Source organism: Pinus tabuliformis, chromosome J, assembly GCF_031772625.1.
Source record: "Pinus tabuliformis cultivar Carrire ecotype Pingquan chromosome J, CPIR1, whole genome shotgun sequence".
Lineage (NCBI taxonomy): Eukaryota > Viridiplantae > Streptophyta > Pinopsida > Pinales > Pinaceae > Pinus > Pinus tabuliformis.
The window spans coordinates 570,489,642-570,503,737 of NC_142295.1; positions in this window are offsets into that span (position 1 = coordinate 570,489,642).

Sequence of the window (14,096 nt, forward strand, 5' to 3'; positions counted from 1 at the left end):
CAAACCTTCACAAAGTTTTGTGAGTCCAAAGCTTTGGTCGAGAAAGAGTCAGTGAAGAAGATCAAGGCCTTGAGAAGTGACAATGGTGGAGAATATGTCTCTCAAGAGTTTAAGGACTTCTGTGCAGTGGAAGGAATTAAACGAGAGTTGACGGCACCTCATAACCCACAGCAGAATGTGGTGGTCAAGAGGAAGAACAGAACTATTATAGGGGCAGCAGGGGCAATGATGCATGACCAAGGCCTACCACTTCACTTGTGGGTTGAGGCATGCAACACATCAGTCTATTTGCAAAATAGAAGCCTGCATCGCATACTTGGGATGAAGACACTAGAGGAAGCTTTCTTTCGTAAGAGACCAGATGTGGGTCACTTCAGGATCTTTGGCTCATCGATATATTGCCATGTGACAAAGGATGCACGGAAGAAGCTTGACCCGACAACAGAGTTGGGGATATTTGTGGGGTACACTGATACAACTCACAACTATCGGGTGTACTTGCCTACCAGTCAGAGGACAGTGGTTCGCAAAGATCTCAAGTTTGATGAGCAAAAGGCCATGCGAGTTTCCCTTGAGAGGGAGCTCCAACTACAGGCTGTGGAGGAATTGTTGGTTCCTAAGGAGGAGGAGCCTCAGACTGATGCGGAGCAGCCACATGCAGAGGTTCCAAGAGTGGAGACATCCACTCAAGCGAAGTCTTCCAGAGATGGACAAAAGCACACAAGAGAAGTTGACAAATTGTTGGAGGATGAGAGAGAGAATGTGGGAGCACCATCTTCTCAGCACAGACAAAGGAGGTCACCTGAGAGGTACACTGGATACATGACCCTTGCTAGGGAATGTGTTGAGACCGAGCCATCTTCCTTTGAGGAAGCAGTGTAGCAGTCGATTTGGGTTGATGCTATGGTGGAGGAGTATGACTCCATAGTTTGTAACAATGTTTGGGACGTGGTTCCGAGACCGAAGAACAAGTCAATTGTGAGTTCTCGTTGGCTTTACAAGGTAAAGCAAGTTGTTGATTGTAGTGTGGAGAAGCATAAGGTAAGATTTGTTGCCGTGGCTTTTCACAAGTCCAGGAGGATCATGTTGCTGCAGTATATTTCGACAGAGGAGAAAGATGCTGACATTTTGACAAAGGCATTGTCAAAGTGTAAATTCGAGTTCCATAGAGACAGGATCGGGGTGGCAGATAATCCCTTTCTTGTTGAGAGGGGGTGTTGAAATATGGCAATAAGAATATTCCAATTTAATTTGTCCTTGAATTAAATTGTGAATTAAAATCGAATTTAGTCTTAACAGCTACTTGGAATAATTAATTATTTATTTTAAATTAATTAGTTCGAGAAATTCAAGTTAGAAGTCTTTCTAAAGTCACGAAAGAGTTATCCCTTAAATTAAGGAGATAAGATTGAGTTATATTTGAGTTGTAATTAGTTAACTCTTTTTACTGAGTTAAGTCCAGTTAAATTAGTTCCAAAATGTTTGAGGAACTAATAGTGAGTTAACAGTCAGTTCATGCATTAATGCACTCAACCATTGCTACTCCAGTTACCTGAAGTTTCCCTCATCAAAAACTCATGCATGTCTATTCTGAGAAAGACCCAGTTGAGATTAATGTTCAAGGACAATGTACTATCAGTTGCATGTGTTTTCTCATGGAGAAAAGTCATGCATGTAGTCAAGGATTCATCCTTGAGGATTGTGTAGTTTTGAGGGCTAATCATCCACAAGGAACAGCGCAACGAAATAGGAGCTTGGAGGGTAGAGAGGAAGGCTGGAGAGAAGCCAAGATTGCCTGTGAGCATCTTTGAGGATTGTACTAAGAGCTGGTTAGCTATGAGAGCTAAGTCTTTGTATAATTCCTATGCATTTCCACCATGTATGATAATACAATAGTGTGGGATTTTTAGCTGAGGCTTTCCCCAAAGTATTTTCATGTGTATAGTGCTATTGATTCTTCTTCTTTTGGTTATATTGTTAAGCTCGATCTTTAAGCTTCCGCAAATTGATAGTAGAAGTAGGTTATAGTATTCTACTTTGATTTATATTGCATTATCGGGTTAACCTATCACATATTTTCTACATTAGGCTAGATAGAACACCCAAAATTCCCTAGACCTATGTTGGTTGCAGTAGGCCCTCTTGTCCATGCTCTTCATTCTTTCGTTTATCCTCAAAATTATTCCAAAATAGGAACTCCCCCTAACATGAGAAATCAATCAACAATTATCTAAATGACAATGTTAAGCTTGTAGACATCTATTATGTCCTCAAGGTCCTTGTAAAAATGGAGTGCTACTACATGTTAAAACAACTCACCCTTTGCTCCTTTGATAACAAGAACAATGTCAATGAAAATAACTTGATAATAGATCATAAATACTCTTTGCAAATGCGTTGAAGCCATGAAGAAGAAAGAACAAAGAAAGGCAAAAAATACTCATGTTGGATAATTGCAACCCCATGCTTAGGAAAATGAGGGAAATGTAACCTCATCATTGTCCCTTAATGGGTCAAAAGTTGGCCCCTATCCACTACCATGAATGGGGCCAAAGCTACCACTATATTTATTTGTGAGGTTGTTATCACTACCCTACCTGTTGAGCCCATAAGACCTCTACCCAATCTAAGTGTGATCGACAATTATCCCCTTAGGCTTCTTAAGTGTTTAAATTGCATACTGAAGTAAGGAAGAGTTTAATAAGAGGAAGGTGAGTGTGTCATCCTCTACTCTTCTTTATTAATTGGTTATGTGCATTCTAAGATTAAAAAAAAAATATTGTGCTAGACAAGACACTAGTGGAAAAGATCAATCTTGGTTCAAATCACTAGTGGAAAAGATCAATCTTGGTTCAAATCAGAGAAAGATGAATGAGGTAAAGAAAATGGTTGAACAATGGAAAATATATTGTAAGGCATTGGATAAAAGTATGATTCCTCTAACAAAAATAAGATGAAAGAATGATTCATTGCTTATAAAGTCAAAAGTGTTGGTAAAAAGTAGTTTATTCACGTCACTTTTGGAAGATAACATTTTCTAAAGAATACAATGTATCTATAAATGAACCTTCATAAATATCATTATGAAAAAAAAAAACAAATCTTTGTAAAACATTTAAGAGTATTATAGTGTTTTACGACTATTAATAACAAATAAATAGGAAATGATAGTTTTTCAAATTATGATGTAGTGGTTGAAATATGGTATTTTAGTCATTGGTACTAAAACTCTAATAAATATATATTCTTGGATTACATATTGGTTGAATAATTAATGTACATTATGAATTAAAAAATATGAAAATATACAATAAAATTTCATTATAATATTATTTTTTAATGATATTAATTAAAATAAAAAACATGTTTTTCAACGACTTATCTGAGGTTGGTATGCTTATACACCTATAAATATAGATATGTCATTATTCACTATACTATGGTAACATATATCTAAATGCTTCAATGACATCATCATAATCACATAGAAGATGACCATGTTTACAAATAACAGAAACAAATGTCATTTTTCCATAATTAAAAACAATTGGAACTTCAAATTTACTTTTGAGATTCATTTCCCATCATATTAATCATATAGAGCATGGGGATTTAGCTTCTTCTCCTTGGTTTTGGTGGTACTGGGATTAATTTTAGCAAGTAAAAGTATCATTTTCTTACATTTTAACATTTCTTATATTTAATTAAGTATGATAATGAATCTTCATCAAAATTTGTATTTTATTAAGATTTTGAGTAGAAAGTCTATATGGTGATTCTTCTAGGTATGATTATCAATACTCCAGGCACATGGAGGTTGTGATTCTTTTATGCTTTTTTGGTAAACATTTGGATAATCTCACACAATTCAATATCTCTATTCTTGATCCTAGAGTACCTAAAATCAAGAAAGTCATTTTCTCATAAATCTTATTAATTTTTTTTCTCCAAAGAAAACCTTGTGAAAAAACACTAGAAACTTCCTTGCATTTCATGGATATACCCAGTGTAAACTTTATGGCATTGACTATGACATATAACCTAGTAGGGAGGACAATGAGTGATGCATGCAATAAAGGAAACCAACCCAAGGAATCGACCCCGAGACTTATGCATGAAACTCAAAGTACATAATCACTCAAGCTAGCCTATTGGACTAGTAAACTTTCTCAGTATCATTATACTTATCTTTAAATTGAGAATGATTTTTATCATCACTCCTTTTTTTTTTAGGTTCCAACACTCTCATAATGTTTGATGTTATCTCCAAAAAAATTGTGGTACATTTAGACTAGCTAATAGTGGTCTAGATCGATCATCACATGCCTTATGATCCAAATATATGAAAAGTACATAATAGGGAGTTTAAATTCAAAATATATCTCATTTTCTTTTGTTCAACATATATTATAAAATGCATGAATGTTCAACTTAATTATGAAATCTATGGAAAATTCAATTATCTATTTAGAGATCCTTATGCTTTAAGATTCTAGATTTATTATGAAAATAAAAAATGAATCGCCTTTTGATCTTTTCACACATCACAAAGATTCTAGATCTTTGATATTTTCATTAAAAAGTGTTTTGGTTTCAAAGGAAGTTGTTACATGCTCTTAAATCCAAATCCATCTTAAACTTTTTTCTAATTGCTTCATTCTTCTAAGTAAATAAAAGAGGATTTTTTTCTTCAAAACTTTTTAGTAATCCAAAACTTGAATTTCACTCATAACGTAAATTCAATATAGCATATTATTTATTTTTCTTAAGATAAATTAAAAACATTATTTCCATATTTCTTCATAAATCTTTTACTAACCTTAACTTTTTTTCTCTATGTTCCTTGTTTTTTCATTACTTCCCCATGTCCTTGAAAAGGAAAATTGATGTAAAAAAATTCATTTATGGTTATTATTTTAAGTTTTCTTATTATAGATTAATTTGATTTATAATATTGATTGCTTATGTACATTAATACTGAATTAAATCAAAATTTAATTCAATTAAGAGAGAAATGAATGTTTAAACATATCACAATCTTACACTTTCCAAATTTCAATTCACTTAAATCAAGATTGAGATGAAAACCAATCATAAAAATTGAAAGCCATCTAGAGCTTTACGTAGCCCTATGTTTGATTAGTTAAAGAAATAAATATACATGATATTAAGATAGAGTTAAGTCAATGGATAATGTTTTTTCAACAATCATCTTTGTTAAACTTACAAGAGAGAAAAGGATATTTTATAGTCGTGGAAACTATTCCAAAATGTTAGAGGTTGTTTTAAATTTGATATGTTACTACTTACTAATTAAATTGTAGATCACAAAATATTTTGAAATCGATCGTGTTACAACTTTACAATGAAATAATAATTATTTTAAATTTATACATAATTCAATTAAACCTCTTTTATTTTCAATGTCTTTGGTTATACCTTTGAGGTCTCATTGCTATTGATTTTTAAAACTATATCATATTGTTATTTTTGAGGCTCTCATTTACTCTTGAATTTCCAACAAGAATCACCATACCACAAATATTATAGGAAAACATTGTGATTGCACATCTCAATACTTTTCCCATAATCATGGGTGCAACAACAATGTTGGCATTATGATACAAGTATTGTCCTTGATGGAAACTCTACAGGTCAACTCAATTTTGATAAGAGGCTAACAGGAATATTCAGAGGCAATAAGGCAATGGTACAGAGGATCGGGAAGATCGAAGTAAGGTCCATTGATCAGAATAAAGAAGTTGAAGGAAGAAGATGATGTAAGAGCAATTTAAGAGATACACGCAAGTTCACTTAGTCCAAGCAGTGTATACACGCAGGTACTCAGAACAGAAATAGCGTATAACGTACACACACACTTCCGCAGAAGGCAAAGCACGTACATGTTGAAAACCATGGTTTTGGTCCGAGGTATTTGGTACAAGGTGTAGAATTTCCTATTGTAGATCACCAGATAATGCAATATACTAAAGCAAAATACTTGATCTACTTCTACAAACAAACTTGCAGAAGATTAATCGATTTTGAGCAAGATCAAATAGAACACATATAATAGAGAATGAGAAAGCAATCACACATGAACATAGAAGAATACTCTGGGGAAAGCCTCAGCTAAAAAGCTCGATCTCTGTATTATCATACAAGTGGAAATATGTCCAGATTACACAAAGCTTTAGCTCTCAAGCTATCCAGCTCTCAGTACAATCCCTCAATACATCTCACAGACTGAATAGGCACAACATATGCCTTCCCTTAGTCCTCCAAGCCTCCTATTTCCTTGCGTAGTTTCTCCTGGGGTCCAATGCTACCACCTATGTGAATTCCCACATCACACACTCATCAAAACTCAGAAATAACTGCGCAATCCTCAAGGAATGAATTCCTTATGCATGCAAGAGATATCCTCAATGGAATATTCCTGCAACTGATTGTACAATGTCCCATCATCTGATCTCAACTAGGTCTCTGACTGAATTGACATGCATGAGTTATTTATGAGAGAATATTCAGTTATCTGAAGTGCAGTAGTTACATGCATGCATGCATTAACTAACTGAACTCACAATCAGTTCCACAAACTGTTGGAACTAATCTAACTGGACTTAACTCAGTTAACTGAGCTAACTAATTACAACTCAAAGTACAACTCATCATGATCTCCTTAATCAAGGGATAACTTCCTCAATCAAAGGGGAAACTATTGCATGTCTTCACATAGACTTCATGTTTGATTTTCTACAACTAATTAACTCAAGATGAATTAATTAATTATTTTACAAACAACTACTAAGATCAAATTCGAATTTTAATTCTCAATTTTAGTTCAGGGACTAACTAAAATTGGAATGTATCCAGAAATACTATTTATAGCAGTGTTATTTTTAGCACTTCTATTTTTAGCATTTCTATTTTTAGCATTTCTTGTTGCTATTTTCAACACTCCCTCTCAAGAAGAAAGGGATTATCAGTCACCCCAATCCTATCTCTGTGGAACTCGAACTTGCATTTTGACAATGCCTTAGTCAAAATATCTGCAACCTGTTCCTCGGTCGAAACATACAGTTATAACATGATCCTCTTCACCACATAGTCTCGAAGATGATGATACCGAATATCGATGTGCTTTGACCTATCATGAAATACTGGATTCTCAGAGAGTTTGATACAACTCTGATTATCACAATAGATCACAGTTGGATCCATCCTCTGACCAAACAATCCAACTAGAATCTTCCACATCCAAATGGCCTCACATGTTGCCTGACTGGCAGCCATGTATTCAGCCTTTTCTGAGCTAAGTGCAATTGACCTCTATTTCCTACTGTACCAAGAAACTGCAGCTGAACTAAGGTTGAAGATTCCTCCTGAAGTGCTTTCCGGTCTGATGGACTCCCTGCCCAATCTGCATCTGTGAAGCCCTGAAGCTTTACTCCCTCCATCCGTCTGTACCACAATCCATACTGAGATGTGCCCCTGAGGTATCTCAGCACATGCTTCATTGCCTTCCAAAATAGCTTGGCAGGCTGAACCATAGCTTGACTCCGCTGGTTCACTGCAAAGCAAAAATTTGGTCGTGTGTTCACTAGATACATCAATGAACCCACAAGCTACCAATAAACAGTAGCAGCTACTACCTTACCTGAAGTAGCATCCTCCTTCCTCCAGTTACCAGCTAGAGGAGTCTGCATGAGTTTGCACTTCTCCATGTGGAATCGCCTGAGTATCTCATTGGCATACTTGCCTTGAGACACAGACACTTCCCCATCCTTCTACCACACTCCCATGCCTAAAAAGTAGTGTATAAGACCCATGTATTTCATCTTGAACTCTCTTGCAAGGTCCTCCTTGCAAGACTTGATCAAATGATCATCACCTGTCAAAATCAGATCATCCACATAAAGAACAATGATCAATGGCTTACCTTCTACCATGATGTGGTAAAGGTTCACATCTGATTCACTCTTGGTGAAGCCCAACCCAATGAAATAGCTGTCGATCTTGGTGTACCAAGCACGAGGTGCTTGCTTCAACCCGTACAAAGCCCTTTTGAGTTGGCACACATACGACTCACAATCGAAGGTCTCAAAACTTTCCAGCTGCTCAATGTACACCTCTTCCTCAATATTCCCATTGAGGAACGCAGTCTTCACATCCATCTGATGGATCTTCCAACCCATCTGAGCTAATAGTGCCAACATCAATCTGATAGATGAGTATCTTGCTACAGGAGAAAAAGTCTCATCGTAGTCGATCCCCTCGATCTGTGAGAAACCACAGGCAACAAACCTTGCCTTATGTTTCTCAACACTGCCATCAGCTGCCTGCTTTACCTTGTAAAGCCATCAAGAACTCACCACTGACTTGTCCTCCGGTCTTGGGAAAACATCCCAAACATAGTTCCGAACGATGGAGTCGTACTCCTCGACCATTGCATCAACCTAGAATGGTTGTTGCACTGTTTCCTCGAATGAAGAAGGTTTGGTCTCTACACACTCCCCAACCAGGGCCATGTAACCAGTGTACCGCTCGGGTGACCTCCTTTGTCTTCACTAAGAAGATGGTTGTCCCACATTCTCTCTTGCATCCAGCATCAACCTGTCAGCTTCCCTTGAGCGTTTCCGCCCATCTCTGGAAGATTTAGCATGAGTGGATGTCTCCACTCCCGGATCCTCTGCATGTGGCTACTCCGCATCAGTCTGAGGCTCCTCCTCCTTAGGAACTAAAAGTTCCTCCTCTGCATGCAACTTGAGCTCCCTCTCAAGTGATACTCGCATGGCTTTCTGCTCATCGAACTTCAGATCTCTGCGTACCACTGTCCTCTGATTGGTAGGCAAGAACACCTGATAGTTGTGGGGTGTATTAGTGTACCCCACAATTATCCCCAACTCAGCTGTTGGATCTAGATTCTTCCGAGCATCTTTGGTCACATGGCAATAAACTGATGATCTAAATATCCTGAAGTGACTCACATCTGGTCGCTTCCTGAAAAAGGCTTCCATTGGTGTCTTCATCCCCAGTATACGGTGCGGGCTTCTGTTCTGCAAGTATATTGTTGTATTGCATGCCTCAGCCCACAAATGAAGTGGTAGGCTTTGGTCATGCAACATCGCTCGAGTTGCTCCCACAATCGATCTGTTCTTCCTTTCGGCCACCCCATTCTGTTGTGGGTTATGGGGTGCCATCAACTCCCATTTAATTCCTTCTGCTGCACAGAAGTCCTTAAACTATTGGGAGACATACTCTCCACCATTATCGCTTCGCAAGGCCCTTATTTTCTTTCCAGATTCTTTCTCTGCCAAGGCTTTGAACTCACAAAACCTTGAGAAGGTCTGATCCTTATTTTGCATAAAGTAGATCCAACATCTATGAGAAAAATCATCAATAAAAATAACATAGTACCTTTGTTTAGTGGTGGAGGCTATAGAGAATGGTCCACACATATCTGTGTGAACTCGCTCCAGGATTGGTCTAGCTCTACTGTCTCGATCCTAAAAGGAAGATTTTGCATACTTACCCAAGGTACAACCTTTGCATGTATCCACTTGCTCCAGTTTTCCCTTGGGTAGTCCGGTAGAAATCTGTTGCATGATCTTCAAGGCCCCATGGTGCAAGTGGCCCAATCTTCTATGCCATATCTTGCCAACATCTTGGCTCTGCACCAACTCTGCTTTGGAAGTCAATGCAACACAATCGTCTACCTCCAGCTTGTAGATATTCTTTACTCGAATCCCAATTCTCTTGGTCTGTCCAGTGCCGATATGCCTCAGGAATGCCTTTCCTTTACTAAAGACTACATCATAGCCTTTATCTTCCAGCATAGCGATGAACACAAGATTCTTCTTCAGACCCGGTACATACTTTACATCAATCAGGGTGAGAGGAGGTCCATGCTCCCTCTGAAACACAACCGTACCTTCACTTGAAACATGGTACTTTCCATCATCGCCCATCTCGATCTGCATCTGGAGATCCTTCTCCTCCAAGGTACTGAAAAGATTCTTGTTGTTGGTCATGTGGAATGAATCTCCACTGTTCAAGTACCAAACACATCCCACCGTCGATGAAACCAAGCATGCGATGAGGGAGAAATCCAATTCGAACTATGAGGCCAGTGCCTCACCATCTGATCCCTTCGAGGATCCCTTCTTGGATTTCTTCTATGGACAATTCGTAGCATAATGGCCCACCTCATGACAATGAAAGCATATCACTTTCAATTTGTTAATCTTCTTCCCACCATGGGAAGAACTGGATTTGGAATGGGATGCCTTCCCTTTCCCTTTCCTCGCCTTACTCGCTAAGGCTAGATTTTCTTCATCATCTTGCTTTGATGAAGATCCATCTCTGGTGCTTCTTCTTATCTCCTCCTGCATCAGATCCGACCAAAGTCGTTCCCAATCTGGCAGTTTCTCTCTTCCATTTACCGAGTCTTGGTAGCTATGTCAGCTCTTAGGAAGACCGAGGAGAGAAAAACTCACCATGTCATCATCGGCTGTCATGATCCCTACAATTCCAAGCTCATCCCTGTAGGTGGTGAGCTTGTTCATATATGTAGAGATCGTGTCGCCCTTTTCACACTTGATTTTCCCAAGCTTGTCTTTCAACGCCAACTTCCTCTGATCGCTGCTATTCTGATATAGATATTTCAATGTTTTCCACTTTGAAAACGGTGTCTCCTTCCCATGGAGACTCGAGACTATGTGGTCTCGAACTCCCTCTAAAAGGATTCTCCTTGCTCTAGCCACACATTTCTTCCATTCCACCAATTCTTGGGCATTAGCTGTTGTGGGCTGGGGGACTTCTTGATCAATGAAGTCCTTCAAACCGTTGTCCTCTAATACCACTTCCATGCGATCCTTCCCGGCTAGATAATTCGAGCTGCCATCAAGGGCATACTCGAGTCTCAAACCGGTGAACGGCATTGGTGAAATTGAGATGTGATAAGAACTCGATTTCTAGAATCAGGAACTTCAAACTTCGCTTTGATCACCTATGCCCTGATACCATGTAGAATTTCCCACTGTAGATCACCATATAATGCAATATACTAAAGCAAAATAGTTGATCTACTTCTACAAACAAACTTGCGGAAGCTTAATCAATTTTGAGCAAGATCAAATAGAAAAGATATAATAGAGAATGAGAAAGAAATCACACATTAACACAAAAGAATACTCTGGGGAAAGCCTCAGCTAAAAACCCCGATCTCTGTATTATCATACAAGTGGATATATGTTTGGATTACACAAAGCTTTAGCTCTCAAGCTATCCAACTCTCAGTGCAATCCCTCAATACAGCTCACATACTGAATAGACACAACATATGCCTTCCCTCAGTCCTCCAAGCCTCCTATTTCCTTGCGCAGTTTCTCCTGGGGTCCAATGCTGCCACCTGTGTGAATTCCCACATCACACACTCATCAAAACTCATAAATAACTGCGCAATCCTCAAGGAATGAATTCCTTCTGCATGCAAGAGATATCCTCAATGGAATATTCCTGCAACTGATAGTACATTGTCCCATCATCTAATCTCAACTGGGTCTCTGACTGAACTGACATGCATGAGTTATTTATGAGAGAATATTCACTTATCTGAAGTGCAGTAGTTACATGCATGCATTAACTAACTGAACTCACAATCAGCTCCACAAACTATTGGAACTAATCTAACTGGACTTAACTCAGTTAATTGAGTTAACCAATTACAACTCAAAGTACAACTCATCTTGATCTCCTTAATCAAGGGATAACTTCCTCAATCAAAGGGGAAACTGTTGCATGTCTTCACATAGACTTCATGTTTGATTTTCTACAACTAATTAACTCAAGATTAATTAATTAATTATTTTACAAACAACTGCTAAGATCAAATTCGAATTTTAATTCTCAATTTTAGTTCAGGGACTAACTAAAATTGGAATGTATCCCGAAATACTATTTATAGCAGTGCTATTTTTAGCATTTCTTGTTGTTATTTTCAACACAAGGTATCTTTGGACCATCTTATTGACCCTAGGTATTTAGTCCGAGGTATTCGTTCTGTGGTATTTGATCCAAGGTATTGGTCCTAAGTGGATTCGGTCCATGGTATTGAGAAAGGCCAAAAACTATATAAAGAAGAGAGGATCATAAGGCCAAATGTGCAAGTGATTAAGATTCTAAGGAATACTTCTATCTGAAGTATATTTTATGTTGTAGGGTTATGTTTGGGACTAGATCTGAAATATTTATGTGCACCTTGACTTCAATATTGGATCAGGATCATGAAACCTAAAATGAATTATTCTTGAATGATCTGATATTGGTTGAGGCTAGATCTGATGTTTTGTGCTTGTTTTATTCGCTATCTATCATGATCTAGGTTTGTCTGAAGCCTGGAATTGCAGCAAAGTTCTGAGTCAATATTTGCAGATCTGTACGCAGGTTTGTCTTGGCCAAAGAGCGTATACACGCAGGTTCTGTTCTTTCAAGTAGCGTATACAAAAAAAAGGCTTGATGTTCAGAGATGAATGATCTATCAGATCAGTATTGTGCTGCTATTTTACTGTTGTCTGTCAATGAAGTCTTCTTAGATCTAAATGTAAATCCAAATGCAGAAGGAGGTTGATATTTGATTGATTGTATAAGTGAGAAGAAGTGTTTTCTATTGCCTGCCCGTGTAAAGTTCTGTAAGTTGACAATAGATGTTCAGTATACTGCTGGTTGGTACAGTTTGTGATTTAGAGATTTTATGATTCAAAATCTTTAGAGGTATACGAAGGTTGGGCTGAAGGAAGTAGCGTATACACGCAAGTTTTCTTTATTGAAGTAGCGTATACAGTTTGACACATGAATTTTTGAGGTTTTCTTTGGTTCTGAATGTTGATGTAGGTTTTTGGGTTCAGCATAGTGTCTGATGACAGTGATATGATTGTTTCATATTAACTGCATGTTGGTTGATGAAGTTTGAGTTTCTAAATTTCTGATGGGTTATTGATGAGTCAATGTCTTCATATGTTTTGATATGTGACAGGAGCATCCAGTCTGAAAATTCATGAAACGTGACCCCTGGTGGAAGAGTGGAGTTTTCTGTAGGCTGGCACCTACATACTAGTAAACATATTGGCTAGTACAAGAGCTAGGGGGTTGTAGCTCCCTTCCAGTAGAAGCTGGAGAATGAGAGAAGGTTGTAACCTTCTGCATGTAGAAGCCTGCATACTGGTATGAGTCTGCACCAGTACAATATTGTAAACATATTTTCTTATTATTAAAAGAAGACAGAGACGACAACAATAGGTGGTTTTCACCCACATTGGGTTTCCACCTTAAATCTTGGTGTTCATGTGTGTTGCTTATGTGTGATGGTTTATTATGTTTATACTTCACATGGTTACTGTTTAATGATTGATGAAGTACTGATGCACTGATTAAAGATCAAAATATGATGAATTAACTAAATCATAAGTTTACTGCATAAACGTTGGTTACCTTAAAGATAGTTGTGTGTACACACTAGTTCCCCTCTCTGAAGTAGCGTATATAAATTTGATTATGAAAAATAAAAAAATTTGATCTGATAATACTAATTCACCCCCCCTCTCAGTATTATTTCCAACAATTGGAATTAGAGCAAGGTCATTCAAAAGAAGCTTGATCGCTTGAAGGAATATCCATCAAGATGAATAATCATGAAAGCATGGGATCCATCAAACCGCCAATCTTCGATGGGAGCAACTTTGTTTATTGGAAAATAAGAACCACTGCTTATCTACAATCTCTTGGAAAAGATCTTTGGGAAATTGTGGAAGGAGGATATAAATTTCCAACAGCAATTCCTACAGACACGACAGGTAAAAAGAAATATGAAACCAATGCAAAAGATGTCAATACTTTATTGGGAAGTTTGTCACAATTAGAGTTTGTCAAAGTCATGTAGCTCAAATCAGCCAAAGAGATATGGGACAAAATCGTTCAGAGCTACGAAGGAGACTCTCAGGTAAAACGTGCTAAGCTTCAAACTCTTAGAATTCAGTATGAAACTCTTAAGATGCATAGTGATGAGAGTATAGCTAGTTACTTCTTATGTATAGATG